This window comes from Camelus ferus, chromosome 13 (assembly GCF_009834535.1).
Source record: "Camelus ferus isolate YT-003-E chromosome 13, BCGSAC_Cfer_1.0, whole genome shotgun sequence".
NCBI lineage: Eukaryota > Metazoa > Chordata > Mammalia > Artiodactyla > Camelidae > Camelus > Camelus ferus.
The window spans coordinates 32,569,908-32,587,031 of record NC_045708.1 but is presented as its reverse complement, the minus strand read 5'-3'; the positions used below and the strand labels follow the sequence as shown (position 1 = coordinate 32,587,031).

General features: G+C 35.0%; 1 protein-coding gene and 1 pseudogene across 1 annotated transcript in view; one reads left to right on the top strand and one right to left on the bottom strand.

Annotated features, from left to right (window-relative positions):
* Positions 1 to 17,124, top strand: part of ZSWIM5 (zinc finger SWIM-type containing 5) — a 137,042-nt gene that overhangs the window by 7,097 nt on the left and 112,821 nt on the right. The gene's annotated exons all lie outside the window — the stretch shown is intronic.
* On the bottom strand, positions 10,372 to 12,323 carry LOC116667975 (annotated as a pseudogene).

Sequence of the window (17,124 nt, the reverse complement as noted above, 5' to 3'; positions counted from 1 at the left end):
CTACTTGGGGAGGGGCTGCTAATACAGCTCACTGTCAGCAACAACTTCTTATATTAGGAATAAAACATACATGTGCACAAGAGCTGGGATATAGACCATATAGGTGGAGAGAAACATGGTCAGGCCTTCTTGGGCCTGCAAGTCAGCAGCCACATCAAAGTTACTGAGGACTGTTGATTAGCTTTCTCTCTCTGCTTCCACTGTTCTTTCTCTCTCCTACAATGATTGGTGATCACTCCGTGGATAGAGCACATTGTCAGAGATGAATAAACCTGGGAACTGAGTTGCAAAATATTAAAACCTTGGAAAGGTACCAGCCTCCTTTCCAGTTGGAGAGGCCCCACCAGTTGAATGGTTCTGTACAGGGCCTGATCATCAACTTACAGTAGCTCACAAAGCCAGCTCACATCCCACTCTGAGTGCCTACTGAAAACACTGCTTCTCCAAGTTGGAGGGTATCGGGGAGAGAGGCATAGGTGGCTGGAGCTGGTCCCTCCTGCTAGGACACCACTTGGGCTTTGGTATTGAGAGTGGGTGACAGTTCTTTCAACTCGAACTGACTGGGACTGATCAAATGCTAGGTTTGATTGTGGCCAGGCTTGTCTGCTCCCAGCCTGGGATGCCCCCACTCTGGACCTCTCATTTCTCTTCATTGGTTTATTTTTCAGTGTATCTTTTTTCTTTTAATCATATGGTATTTTTCTTTCTCTTTCTGGCTTACTTCACTTAGAATGACAATCTCCAGGTCCATCCATGTTGCTGCAAATGGCATTATTTTACTCTTTTTTATGGCTGAGTAATATTCCATTGTATAAATATACCACAGCTTCTTTATCCAGTCATCTCTCGATGGATTTTTAGGTTGTTTCCGTGTCTTGGCTATTGTAAATAGTGGTACTATGAACATTGGGTGCATGTATCTTTATGAATTAAGGTTCCCTTTGGGTATATGCCCAGGAGTGGGATTGCTGGATCATATGGTAAGCCTATTTTTAGTCTTTTGAGAAATCTCCATACTGTTTTCCATGACGGCTGCACCAAACTACATTCTCACCGACAGTGTAGGGGAGGGTTCCCTTTACTCCACGGCCTCTCCAGCATTTATTGTTTGTGGACTTTTGAACGATAGCCATTCTTACTGGTGTGAGGTGATACCTCATTGTAGTTTTGATTTGCATTTCTCTGATACTTAGCGATATTGAACATTTTTTCATGTACCTATTGGCCATCTGTAAGTCTTCATTGGAGAATTTCTTGTTTAGGTCTTCTGCCCATTTTTGGATTGGGTTGTTTGTTTTTTTCTTATTAAGTTGTATTGTTTATATATTCTGGAAATTAAGCCCTTGTCAGTCTCATCTTTTGCAAATATTTTCTCCCATTCCGTAAGTTGTTTTTTTGTTTTGCTTATGGCAATGCATCTTTAATTTGTAAAGAAATACATTTAGATGTAAGGGGAAAAAAAGGGTAAACCTGAAAGCATACTAACTATGCCTTAACCTGTTTCCAAACCCCAGGTTAATATGGTGTGGAATTGTATTTGATATTAGAAATAGACTATAGTCCATTTCAGATTACTTTTATGTGAATTTTCTACTTTATGGTTTATTTATAGGCTTATTTCTTTCCTCATATAGGCAGCATTCTTTCCTTCTTGGCCACTTTTAGCCTATCATGGAGCTAGTATGCCAAGGAAATCACACTCATTTTAATATTAGCTTTTGTATTAGAATATCATATGCTAAATTACTCTGATACTTTTCATAATCATATATAACCATCTGATTAATTTTTTGTTCTCAGTATTAAGCAAAATTGTTCTCCCTCTTAGAATGTATAGTGTGATATGACCTAAGTTGGTGCTCAGCAAATGCTTATTGAATGAATGAGTAAACAGTTATATAACTTTTAAAATATTTTTGTAGTATAGACATCTCTCTTCATTGATTTATATGTAATTGGAACCTAGGTGATATCCTGGCATTTTGTAATTTCTACATTTTCCTGATTTTTAAAACATTATATAGATTAAAAAATACCATTGAAGCTTATTATTAACTAGTCCTTGATTCATTCTTTGAACATTTAGTCACTTGTTTTGAGTAAAAGCTCAGTAAATAATTGTTTACTTATTTTGGGTGGAAATCATTCCAAAATACTTCGTATTTTCCTTCTTTAGAACATAAATGCAAGTTGGACACTAAAGCCTGTGCTTCAGAGAACTACATTATGTTGCCATCTTTATGAGGATAGGAGATTGTATTAAATCAGAATCTGTTGATAATGAAGACTGAACTTCAGAATTTAAAATTAAAAAAAAAATTGAGGCGGGGCATATAATTAGGTTTATTAATTTATTTTAATGGCGGTACTGGGGATTGAACTCAGAACTTAGTGCATGCTAAGCACACGCTCTACCACTGAGCTATACCCTCCCCTCACCATGAACTTCAGAATTTTAAAAAAGCTCTTAGGTTGTTTTACATGCAACCAACGTTGAGAAACACTGTTAAAAGAAAAATGGTCACCTTTATTAGAGTTGTCAATATTTTTAAATTTACTGTAGGCAATCAAAACATTATGTAATATTTATTACACAAATGCTATGGACAATGTCAACTTTTTTTTTCTACTTCAATCTATTCTCTTTTTATCTATCTTAAGGACTATTAATGGATTACAAGGAAAATTATTCCCCTACCACTTAAAAAAGTATGTCTGTGTTTTGAAGAGGCCTTATGCAAAATTTATAAATTCTTTGTCATTGTCACCATCAAAAGACACTTGTATAAATTTGACATATTAGTTTTTTCATGTTTGTTCATGCATTCACTTATAAAATTTATATTTACCATTTTAAAATATACTGTACAAAATAGAACATAATTTCTACATTTAAGGAATATACAGTTTAGGATATACATTAAAATAGCATTTAACACAATGTTTTGTAATAATAAGGGTAGTTACTATGGAGGCAAAAAGTAGAAAGTGATTGCCTGGAAATTTGGGAACACCTGGATAAATTGCTCTGTTTTAATATAGTTCCAATTATAGGAAATATTAAAATTATGTCTAATATTACAATAAAGATTGAAAACATTATTGCTTACAAGTTGAATTAATCCTTCATGAAATTCTTTCTGTATTGACATTTCCGTGCCTTGTAATACTCTAGTCCATAGTTGATTCAAAGGGGTAAAACTGGCAGCCAAGAAGATGACAAAGATACTGCCAGATATTCTTTTCTTCTCAGAATAAATTTTACAGATTTCTGTCTTTAGAATAACTTTGTTATATCTTCACAGAATCCTTTTTTTTTAATTGTTGCTTTTTTAAGGTACAGAGGTATATGATAGAGCTAATCAATAAAATAGATTTTGGTCCGTCTATCCATTCATTATTTTGCATTCTGTAAGCAACAGGAAAATGTATTACGCCTTTGAAAGCCTTTGGAGATAATTACATTTTCCATATTCATTCATAGTTTTATTGAATGGAAGCCTGCAGCATTAATACGTTCAGGAAAAGCCAGTCTGTTTTTATTTTGCTCAAATCTATCAATACCTGATAAACTCACATGACTGTCAGGCATCACCAACATACATTGATATAAGCAGTATAAAATGCCTGTTATGATTCCCTATTGTGAAAAACTAATCTTGCTAATCTTTTCTCTCACTTAATATATTATTATTATTTTTTAAGTTATAGTTGATTTATAGTTTTATATTAGTTTCAGTGAGTCACTTTTTTATAGATTATAGTCTCAATATTATTGAACTCTTTACTGTCATATACATTTGCATGTATCTACCATATGTTATCACATATTGTATGTTATGTAATATGATATATAAAATAATATAACATGATTATGTTATATGTTATCACATATATGTAGAGACTGTGCAGCAGGTAGCCTCAGAATTCTGGTTCCTCACTGTGTCTGTTTTGTCACTGTAAATGGACAGAATGATGGCATCAGCAGTTATTTTGAGGATAAATTAATTAATATGTTAAGTATTTAGAAGAGGGCCAGGCAGTTATTAGGTGCTATGTAAATATTCACTATTATTATTATACCAAAATTGTTGAGAGTATTCCATATTTGTCACCTTTCCATCTTCAACCTTCTCCCTACCTCTGAAGCCTTTTCAATCTGACTTCTGCTTTCACTTACTATGTTAAAATTGATTTCTTAAAGGTCACCAGTGACCTCATGATTACCAAACACAGTACCCTTTTTCTACTCCTCATCCTTCATGACCTCTGTTTAGAGTTTTCTGTAGTCTACTGAAACTTCCTCTTGAAATGCTTCTTCCTAGATTTTTGTTTTTCTTCACTATTCCTGATTTCTTTCTCCCTTCCTTCTTTATTCTTTTACCCCGTCTTGCCCCAAGTTTTCTAGTTTAGTAATCTTACTTATTTCTTAGTGTCAATTACTGTTTTCCAAACACAAGAGAGCATCATATAATGTTTCAAGTTTTTTTTTAAAGCAACTCTGCTTATCTTCAAATGAAATCTTAGATGATATTCCAGTTTTTGCTGCAGAAAGATTTGAACTGTTTTGGAAATTGGGATGAACCCAGAACTTAGTCATCTTGACCAGTTTCTTCCTTTTGATCTCTGAAGCACTTTCAAATAATCCTAATAGGAGATCTGCCTGAGTTCTCTAATAGGAGATCTGCCTGAGTTCTCTCCTATGTAAAAGTGTCAGGATTTTTGTGAGATTCTAAATGAACTAATATATATGAAAGTACTTTATACATGTAACCATGCAGATAATGTGACTGTTAAGTCTACATCTTTGATTCTCCCTCTTAAATGCAAGATCAGCATGTATATTTGCCTACTAGATATTTCTAAATGGATACCCCACTAGCCACTCAAAATCAACATGTCTGATAAGGGATTAATGGCCAGAATATATAAAGAACTTCTACAACTCAACATCAGAAAGCAAATAACTTGATTTAAAAATGGGCAAAGAAATTGAAAGGGAAGAGGTAAAATTGTCACTATATGTAGATGATATGATACTATATATAGAAAACCCTAGAGACTCCATACAGAAACTACTAGAGCTGATAAGCGAATTTAGTAAAGTAGCAGTTTACAAGATTAACATACAGAAATCTGTTGCATTTCTTTACACTAACAATGAAACATCAGAAAAGGAAAGTAAAAAAAACCTCCCTTTTTTCCATTTACTTTAAAAATCTTTTTTAATTAAAGTAAAATCGACCTACAACACTATATTAGTTCCAGATGCACAGCATAGTAATCCAATATTTCTATACATTACAGAATGATTACCACAATAAATATAGTACCACCTGTCACCATATAAAGTTATTTTAATGTTACTGAATATATTCACATGCTGTACATTTCATTTACATGACTCATTTATTTAAAAACAACCCTTTTTAAAATAGCATCAAAAAAAAAAAAAAAAAAAACCCAAGGTGGTGAAAGACTTATACGTTAAGAACTATAAAACATTGATAAATGATAAAGGAAATTACAGATGATTTAAGGAAATGGAAAGGTATTCCATGCTCTTGGATTGAAAGAATTAATATTGTTAAAATGGCTATACTACCCAGAGGAATCTACAGAATTCGATCCCTATCAAATTACCCAGGACGTTTTTCACAGAAGTAGAACAAATAATCCTAAAATTTATATGGAATCACAAAAGACCCAGAATTGCCAAAGCAGTACTGAAGAAAAAAAACAAACCTGGAGACATAACACTGCCAGACTTCAGATAATACTACAAAGCTACAATAATTAAGACAGTGAGGTATTGGCACAAAAACAGATATATGGATCAATGGAACAGAATAGAGAGCTCAGAAATAAAACCACACACCTACAGTCAATCTTCGACAAAGGAGGCAAGCATATACAATGTAGAAAAGATAGTCTGTTTGGTAGGTGATCTTGGGAAAGCTGGACAGCTGCATGTAAATCAGTGAAGTTAGAAAACTCCCTCACACCATATACGAAAATAAACTCAAAATGACTTAAAAACTTAAACATAGGATAGGACACCATAAATCTCCTAGAAGAGAGCATAAGCAAAACATTCTCTGCCATAAATCTTAGCAATGTTCTCCTTGGGCAGTCTACCAAGGCGATAGAAATAAAAACAGAAATAAATGAATGGGACCTAATTAAACGTATAAGCTTTTGCACAGCAAAGGAAACCATAAACAAAATGGAAGGACAACCTATGGGCTGGGAGAAATACTTGCAAATGATGCAACTGACAAGGGCTTAACTTCTAGAATATACAGATAGCTCATACAATTCAATAACATAAAACAAACAACCCAGTCAAAAATGGGCAGAAGACCTAAATAGACATTTCTCCAGTGAAGACATACAGATGGCCAAAAGACACGTGAAAAGATGCTCAGCATCACTAATTATCAGAGAAATGCAAATCAAAGCTACAATGAGGTATTACCTCACACCAGTCAGAATGACCATCATTAAAAAGTCCACAAACTATAAATGCTGGAGAGGGTGTGGAGAAAAGGGAACCCTCCTACATTGTTGGTGGGAATGTAATTTGGTGCAGCCACTATGGAAAATGGTATGCAGTTTCTTTAAAAAACTAAAAACAGAGTTACCACATGATCCAGCAATCCCATGCCTGGGTGTATATATCCAGAGAAAACTCTAATTTGAAAAGATACATGTACCGCAGTGTTCGTAGTAGCACTATTTACAATAGCCAAGGCATGGAATTAACCTAAATATTCATTGACAGATGATTGGATAAAGAAGTTGTATACACACAATGGAATATGTGTATATATACACAATGGAATACTACTCAGGTATATAAAAAAAAGGAATAAAATAATGCCATTTGCAGCAACATGGATGGACCTGGAGATCATACTAAGTGAAGTAAGCCAGAAAGAGAAAGATGCCATGTGATATCACTTATATGTGGAATCTTTGGGAAAAAGAGGAAACAAATGATCTGATTAATAAAACAGAAACAGACTCACAGACACAGAAAACAAACTTATAGTTACCAAGGAGGAAAGAGGGGGTGGGAAGGGATAAACTGGGAGTTCGGGGTTTGTAGACACTACTATATATAAAATAGAAACAACAGGGTCCTGCTGAATAGCACAGGGAACTATATTCAATACCTTGTAATAGCCTATAATAAAAAATAAGAAAAGTTATACATATGTATGTATAACTGAATCACTGTGCTGTATACCAGAAATTAAAACAACATTGTAAACTGACTATAATTTTTAAAAACTGGGGAAAAAAAGGAAAGTGAGAGACACACACACACACACACACAGGAATATTACTCAGCCACAAAAAAGAATGAAATAATGCCTTTTGTAGCAATATGGATGGATCTGATAATCTGATAATAATTCAGATAGAGAAAGACAAATATAATTTATCACTTATATATGGATTCTTAAAAAATGATACAAATGAACTTATTTACAAAACAGAAACAGACTCACAGACATAGAAAACAAATTTATGGTTACCAAAGAGGGAAGTGGGGAAGGGATAAATTAGGAGTTTGGGATTAGCAGATATTAACTACCATATACAGAATAGATAAACAATAAGGTCCTACTGTGTAGCACAGGGAACTATATTCAATAGCTTGTAATAACCTATAATGAAGATGAATATATATGTATAACTGAATCACTATGCTGTACAGCAGAAATTAACACAACATTGTAAATCAACTGTACTTCAATAAAAATAAAACAAACAAAACGAAAAATGGGCAAAGGAGTGGGGGAGAGTATAGCTCAAGTGGTAGAATGCATACTTAGCATGCAGGAGGTCCTGGGTTCAATCCCCAGTACCTCCATCAAAAATAATAATAATAATAATAATTAAATAAATAGACTTAATTATGTCTCCCCCAACCCTCTCCCCCAGAATGGGCAAAGGACTTGAATAAACACTTCTACAAAGAAGATATGCAAATTGCCAATAAGCACATGAAAAGATGCTCAGCATCACTGATCATTAGGATAATGCAAATCAAAACCACAATAGTATATTACTTCATACCCATTAAGATGGCTGGTATAAAAAAACCAAATAAAAGCACAAGTGTTGGTGAGGATATGGAGAATTTGGAACCCTTGTGTGTTGCTAGTGGGAATATAAAATGGTGCAGCTTCTGTGGAAAATGGTATGGCAGTTCCTCAAAAAACTAAACGTAGAATTACCATATTATCCAGCAATTCCACTTCTGGGTATATAGCCAAAAGAATTGAAAGCAGGAACTCAAACAGTTATTTGTACACCTTAGCCTTAGTCACCATAGCCAGAAGGTGCAAGCAATCCAAGTGTCCATTGACAAATGAACAGATAAGCAAATTTGGTATACACATGAAATGGAATATTATTCAGCCCTAAAGAGGAAGGAAATCATGATACATGCTACAGCATGGATGAACTTTGAAGACATGATGCTAAGTGAAATAAGCCAGACACAAAAGGGAAAAATTTTATGATTCCACTTATATGAGCTACCTAAAATAAGCAAATTCATAGAGAGAGAAAGTAAAGTAGAGGTTACCAGAGGCTGCGAGAAGAGAGGAATGGAAAGTTATTTAATGGGTACACAGAGTTTTATTATGGGATAATGAAAAAGTTCTAGAGATGGATAGTGGAGATGGTTGCACAGCAATGTGAATGTACTTAATGCCAGTGAACTGTACACTTAAAACAGTTAAATAGTAAATCTTAATTATATTTTACCACAAGGAAAAAATTTGTTAAAATAAGAGTTATATATCATATGATTTAATTTATATGAAATGTTCAGAATAGGCAAATCTTAAAGACAGAAAGTAGATTACTGGTTTCCAGGACCTGGGAATAGGGGAAGTAATTGCTAATGGGTATGGAGTTTCCTTTTGGGGTGATGAAATATTTTAAAATTTGATAATGGTGATGATTGTACAAATCTGTGAATACACTAAATACCACTGAATTGTACACTTTAAATGGTGAGTTTTATGATGTATGAATTACATCACAATAAAGCTATTATTAAAAAAGCAGATTTCCAAATAGAAAAAAGAAAACCTTCAAAGATACTCTGTTTCTTAGAAAATGAGATCCAAATTTCTAAGCCTTATTTTTGGAAACTGGGGTTCAAATCTCAGTTCTGCTGCCTTCTTGCTCTGTAACCTTGAATGAGAAGTTACTTAACCTCTTTGTGCCTCAATTTCTTCATCTCTGAAATGGAGACACAATACCATCTCGGAACGGTAGTTAAATGAGATCATGTATTCAAAGTCAACTTGGAATTTCTTACACATTGTAAGGGTACTGTGAATATTAGTTCTCTTTCTTTTAACCTTTTCTCCCTCTTAACAATCCATGCATCTATTCTCAAAAGTGCCATTTCCTTATGTACTTAGTTGAAATCAAACTTTTCTTCTATTTTAATCCTATGCATTATTCAGCAGTTGTTTATTGAGTACCTATTTTGTGTTAGGTTGTGGCCTAGCCACTGGAGATGTGGCAGTGAGAAAAACAAAGTTCCTCTTTTCATGGAGCATACATTTTAGTGAGAGGACAGATAGCATTTTCTACTTTCAGCTTGTGTTATCATTTTTGTTATTGGATATTATCTTCGCTTCCAGTATATGCACTTCCAGGGCAAGAACTGTGTCCTGTAATATATTCAGCATCCAGCACAATACCTGTCAGGTTTCATAATGGACTTTTAAGAGGTCTTTGTAGAAATGAATTGAAAACATTATCTTACTCATTTCTATGATTTTCATAATAGTGATTCCTAGCACTGCTGCTTTATACTTTGCTCAAGTCACTTAAGGAGTTTTGATAAGATAGATTCTAGGGCTCCACCTTTGGAAATTCTGGTTAACTAAGATTGGAATGAGGCTTGGGAATCTATGTCTTTGACAAGCTCTCCAGATTTAAATGTTTGGGACCCACTATTCTGTAGCATTAGCACAGTGATTTACATAGAATGTGCTTAGTAGATGTTGGTTGAATTGATTTATTGATTGATTTGTACACTAGCTTTTTCCAAACCAGATTTGGAATTTGTGGGTCAAGTTCAATTAAATGGATAGACTGGTCTTAGGAAAGAGTTGTATGAAAATTTCATTAATCTCAGTAACGCGACAATTTTCTGATATTAGGAAAATCACTAGTATCTATCACTATGTTATTTTAAAATGCTAGTTCTTAACATAGTTTATCCAGAATAATTCTCTACATTGTAATAGATACATACATTTTTGAAAAAGCATTGAAAAAGTCTAAGAGGATTTACATCAAACTGATAATCTCTGTGAAGAGAAAGGGGAATGGGTGGTGACCAAGAGGAAATTTAATTTAATCTGTATTGTGTGAATTATTTTATGGTGAAAACTTATGTATTTCTTGTATAATAATATAATTAAAATAAATTAAAGACTAGATGGTTTACTCAGCTGCATTTCTGGTCAGCTTCTTTTGTCTTTTAAGTTAACATGGGTTGGAGAGATGTCATTTTACCTTTATAAACATGATTTAGGATTAAGGGGTTCTTAACCTGGCACCTGTAAAATGACTTTCTGGGATCCACAAACTCCTGAAATAATTTTTAGATTTTACAAATGCACATGAACATTTCAGATAAGACAGTCTGTAACTTTCATTTGAAATTCAAAAGGATCCATGACTGAAATAAGTTCAGGAATCGCTAATTTATGTAGAAGAATCTGCTTTATTTGGTAAAAATTCTGCGATAAGTTCCTCTGTTGCCTTTGAGCCTTGATATATGTAATATGGGTAGATGTGATTCATTAACCTTTTTTTTTTTTTTTGGCAGTTCTAGAACTTTATTTATAGACAATCAGCAGTTCTCATCCACATTAACTGTCTGTAGATTTTTGAAAGCGGTGACAGGTACATAGGTAAGCAAGATATAGAGCTTGTCTGGTGAATCTTCATCTTCATTACGTTTTCTGGACAATCGCACGTGGATTCGATACGGGACGTTCCTTTTTCCTGTGACCCAGACAGCTCAGTTGAGCCTGGTGTCAATGCGCACATCTGGAATTCCCATCTTTTTCATGGCAAATTTCCAGATTTATTTGAGTACCCAAGGTGTACGCTTCTTGAAACCCACTCCATGGATGCACTTGTGAATGTTGATAGTGTATTCTCTGGTCACCACCTCGTTGATGGCAGACCGGCTCTTCTTCTTGCCACCCTTCTTTGTGGGAGCCATTCTGCCGTCCCGGGTTGGAAAGGAAGGGTGCAAGGGATTGTGGGGATTCATTAATCTTTTTATTCTACCCATTTTCAGGTTATGATTAGAATAGTTACTTTATTTACTTAAAGGTTAACACCGCTCAATTATTTGCTGTTTCTATTAGTAAAAGATTTCAGTTTTGTCATCTCTGGCGTATTTATCCTGTTTTGCTGCTTATCTAAATACTGCTCTAAAAGTTCCTTTGTTTGTTTCAACAGAATGACAGCTTGACACTACTGTGCCATAGACAGTAAAATTTTAATGATTTGCACTAGCTGAAATAAAATACTGTCTTATGAAGTTACTGAATAGAGTAGGTCATAACTATTTTATTGAATCTTCCTGTGCAATCAATTTTTTTAGGTTATGTTCCCTGGGAAATAGACTCTGGGATGGAGATTTCCTTGCAGGTTTATTGAGGAACAACATTTGTAATGGAGTGAGGGAAGCAAGATTAGGAGGGCAGAGAGATTGAACTGATGCAGTTGCAACAGAGACTTTAGTCAATCCTTTTGGGAACTCTGGAGCTAGGATGACACTTGAGCTATCTGGAATTAGATGTGGGCTGACCTTGGGTGGGCAGTTTCTTTCTGTGATAGAGATGTAACTGCAGAGTTCACCTTCGCAGCTGCAGGAAGTGCTTTCAGCAAATGGCTTCCAACTGCCAACTGGTTCAGGGTCTGTCTGCTTCAGCTACAGAGAACTGCTTCATCTGAGGTCACAGTTTTCTAGGGGCAGCTTGCAAATGGCTGAGCAAGATGGTGGTATAAAACTCAGCTCTTCTGGCCCAAGATGGAACTCTTGACAGGTAACACTTGCTGCAGAGAACCGTATCTGCTTGTCAGGCCTGCATCACAGTTTGACTTCTTTCTCTTCTCCGTCCTGCTTCTGCTGCCTGTCCTTTACAGGTGTTGATTTTTAATGAGTATCTTGCATCCCAAATCCAGTTTCAGTTTCTGTTTTCAGAGAACACACCCATAATACTTTGACTGAGGGCAGTTTGTGGAAGAGGACTTGGCTGTGAGCTGCTAGCAGCCAACTCTCCTGAAGTTAGAGAAATGAATGCCTTGGTCCTGAAGGGAATATCTGGTCACTGTACTCCTTGTGCCTCTTGGGTTCATTTCATATAGCTAATTTCACCCTACATAGGAATAACTTCTCCAGCATTCTGTTTGGTCTCTTATAAAATCTGGGGAATTTACAAGAGTAAGATTAGTTGGCGAATTACCGCTTCTGCCACTACAGTTCATAATCACAACTGGTATTCACTGTCTTCCTCCTCTAATCTCTAGTCTAGATTCTTGGCCAGAATCTCTGCTTGTCTAGAAGGCTTACTGGATGGGGTGACTGTCATGACTGAGGAGTCTGAGCCTAGTTATCATGCCCTTTTTAGGACTTGGCCACTGTACTTGTTCATTTACTGCCGACATTGGGCAAGGGAGTATCAAGGGCTGTCCCAGTGATAACCTCAATGTTAAATGTCATCTACTTCCTGATGTCACTTTTCTTTGTGTTGGTAAATCTCTTTTGTATCATAAATGCCATATGTTGCTAAGGTAGCACATTATGTGACATTAAAAGCAGGTCTATTATTTGTGGCTTAAAGATAAAATATAACCTAATTGAATTTGCTTTATTAATGTTTTTTGATACATTATGGGGGTGCTAATTGCAGAGCTTTGTATATTGTCACCTCTTTGTTGTCCCTTGCAAATATTATTAATATATCATCAGGATAATTAGCAACAAAAGAAGTCAGTTAACTAAAATCTTACGGTTTTATTTCTATTATTTAGATATAGTTTTACTTAGAACTTTATTTTAGAACTTTTTAGCACCTACTCCCCATTGCTTATTCACTTAGAGATTAGAATTGAAAAATTAAGGAGTTGGATTTTAATTTACTGCAGTCATATAGCTGTGTGATAATTATGTCATTTAGCAAACTATCAAGACAAGTTAGCATTACTGGGAGGTTTTAGTAAGGAACCTTCCTTCTGCTTTGAGGCCAACACTGCTTGATAAGTCCTTGAAGATGAGTGTGTCAGCAGTGTCCCTGAAGAGACTTAGTATTTTGGAACTGGGGGCTCTCTTAGGCTGGCTGGCTTGCTTGCTTGCTTTTTCTTAACATTTTTAGTAAGATATGATTTACATACCACACAACTCACCCATTGAAAGTGTACAATTAAATGGTTTTTAGTGTATTCACAGATATGGGCAGCTATCACCATAGTCAATTTTAGAACATTTTTATCATCTCAAAAGAAACACTGTACCCTTTAATATCACTCCCCAATCCTACCATCCCCTCTATCCCTAAGCAACCACTGATTTCTGTCTCTATACCTATTCTGGACATTTCAAATAAATGGAATCTTATCTTATCTTTTGTGACTGGCTTCTTTCACTTAGCATAATGTTTTCAAGGTTCATCTGTGATGTAGCATGCATCAGTACTCCATTCTTTGTTGTGGCTGAATAATATTCCTTTGTATGAATATACTACATTTTGTTTATTCGTTTGTTAGTTGTCGGACTTTTGAGTTGTTTCGCTCTTGGTTACAAATAATGCTGTCATGAGCATTCATGTACAGACTTTTGTGTGGACATGCATTTTCATTTCTTTTGGGAATAAAATTGTTGGGTCATATGATAACTGTGTTTAACTTTTTGAGTAACTGCCAAAGTATTTTCCAAAGTGGCTATACCATTTATAATCCCACCAGCAATGTTCAATTTCTATACATCCTTGTCAGCACTTACCTTTTTTTATTATTGCCATCCTGGTGGGAGTGAAGCAGTATCTCATTGTGGTTGATTCTGATTTGCATTTCTCTGATGCCTAATGGTGTTGAGCATCTTTTCTTGTGCTTGTTGGTCATTTGCATATCTTCTTTGGAGAAATAACTGTTCAGATCCTTTGCCCATTTTTAAATTGGGTTGTCTTTTTATCGAGTTGTAAAAGAGTTATTTATTCTAGATAGTAGTCTTTTATCAGATATATGATTTGCAAACCTACTCTTCCACTTTGTAGGTTGTATTTTCACTTTGTCGGTATATCCTTGGAAGCACAAAAGTTTTTAATTTTGATGAGGTACAGTTTATCTTTCCTTTGTTGCTTTTTCTTTTTTATAACATTTCTAAGAAATCATTGCTAGCACAGGAACATGGAGATTTACTCCTATGTTTCTTCTATGAGTTTTATAGTTTTAGCCCTTCTACTTATTTCTATATTCAGTTTTGAGTTGATTTTTGTGTATAGTGACAGAAAGGTCTCCAACCTTATTCTTGTGCATGTGGCTATTTAGTTGTCACAGCATTATTTTTATAAACGACTGTTCTTCCCTCATTGAATGGTCTTGGCATTCTTGTTGAAAATTAATTATACTTATTTCTGGACTCTCAATTCTGTTCCATTGATCTGTATGTCTGTCCTTATGTCAGTACCACACCCTCCTGATTTCTGTTGCTCTCTAGTAAGCTTTGAAATTGGAAAGTATGAGTTTTGAACTTTGTCATTTTATTTCTTTTTCCTTTTCCAGTTTTATGGAGATAATTGATGTATACATATATTTAAGTGTAGGGTATACAGTGTGATGATTTGATACACATCTGTATTGTGAAGCTTTTTTTTCCCCACATAATTAACACATCCTTCACCACACATAATTATGATTTTGTTGTGATAGTGGTGAGAACCTTAAAGCCCTACTTTCATAGCAACTTTCAAGTATATAGTACAGTATTACTGACTATAGTCATCATACTGTACATTAGATTCTTGGAACTTATTCATCTTATAATTAAAAGTTTGGCTAACATATCTCCTTTTCTTCCACCACTCAGCCTTTGGCAACCATCATTCTATTCTCTGCTTCTATGAGTCTGATGTTTTTAGAGACCATATATAAGTGAAATCACACAGTATTTGTCTTTTTCTCTCTGACTTATTTCACTTAGCATAATGCCCTCAAGGTCCATCCATGTGATCACAGATGGCAGGATTTCCTTCTTTTATATAACTGAATAATATTTCATTATATATATATATGTACGCGCACACACACACACACCCCACATTTTCTTTATCCATTCATCCCTTGATGGACACTTAGGTTGTTTCCATGTTTTGGCATTATAAATAATGCTGCCATGAACATGGGAGTGCTGATACCTCTTTGAGATAGTGATTTCACTCCTTTGAATATATATCGAGAATTGGAATTGCTGGGTCATGTGGCAGTTCATTTTTTTTGAGGAACTTCCATACTGTTTTCCTATAGTGGCTGTACCAATTTACATTCCTACGAACAATGCACCAGAGTTCCCCATTCTCCACATCCTGGAGAGCACTTATTATCTCTTATATTTTGATAGTAGCCATTCTGATAGGTAGGAGGTGATATCTCGTTGTTTTGATTTGCATTTCCCTGATGATGTTGAACACCTTTTCATGTACTTGTTGGCCATTTGTATGTCTTCTTTGGAAAAATGTTTATTCAAGTCCTCCATGCATTTTTTAAATTGGATTGTTTATATTTTTGCCATTGGGTTGTATGAGTTCCTTACACATTTTGGATATTGACCTCTTATCCAATATAGGGTTTGCAAATTTTTTCTCCCATTCCATAGGTTGCCTTTTCAATTTGTTGATTATTTCTTCTGCTGTACAGAAGGGTTTTTTTTTGTTTTTTTGGTTTTTTGGTTTTTTTGGTTTGATATAGTCCTCCTTGTTTATTTTTGCTTTTGTTGCTTGTGCTTTTGGTGTCATATTCAAAAAATTATTGCCAAGACCCAGATCAAGGAGTTTTTCCCTTGTATTTTCTTTTAGGAGTTTTATAGTTTAGGTCTTAAACTTAATCCATCTTGAGTTAATTTTTGTGAGTAGTGTTAAGGTGGGGATCCCAGTTTTTCTTTTGTGTGTGGATATCCAGTTTTCCCAATACAATTTATTGAGGAAACTGTCCTTTTCCCATTGAGTATTCTTGGCTCCCTTGTTAAATATTAGTTGACCATGGGTTTATTTCTGGGCTTTTGATTCAGTTCCATTGGCCTATATGTCTGTTTTAATGCCAGTACCAGTACCATATTGTTTTGATTATTCTTGTTATTCTTTTTCAAGATGGTTTTGGCTATTTGGTTCCCTTGAGTTTCTGTATGAATTTTTGAATCAGCTTGTCCACTTTTGCAAAAAAGCCAGCTGGGATTTTGATAGGGATTGAATTGAATCTGTAGATTAATTCGTACAAATCAGTATCGCCATTTGTGTTAGTTTTCTGTTGCTACTGTAACAAGAACCACACATTCTGCGGCTTAAAACCAAACGTATTTAATGTCTTACAGTTTTGGAAGTCAAAACTCTGAGATCGGTCTCTCTGTGCAAAAATCAAATTGTCAGCAGAGCTTTGTTCCATTTGGAGGCTCCAGGGGAAACTCTCTTTCCATGCCTTTTTCCATCTTCCAGAAACCACACCTATATTTTGTGGCTCCTGGCTCCCTCCTCCATTTTCATGACCTGTCATGTCACTCCAACCTCTACTTTCGTTGTCACATTTCCAATCTCTGGCTTTAAGCCTCTTGCCTCCCTCTTATAAGGACCTTGTGGTTACATTGGGCCCATTCAGATAATCCAGACAATCTCTACATCTCCAGAACCTTAATTTAATCACATCTACAAAGTCTCTTTTGCTAAGTTTGGGGAATCAGGATGTAGCTTATTTGGGGGGCATTATTCGGTCTACCATACCATTTTAACAATATCTTGGGATACTTTCCTGTTTATTTTGGTCCTCTTTAATTTCTTTCAACAGTGTTTTTTAGTT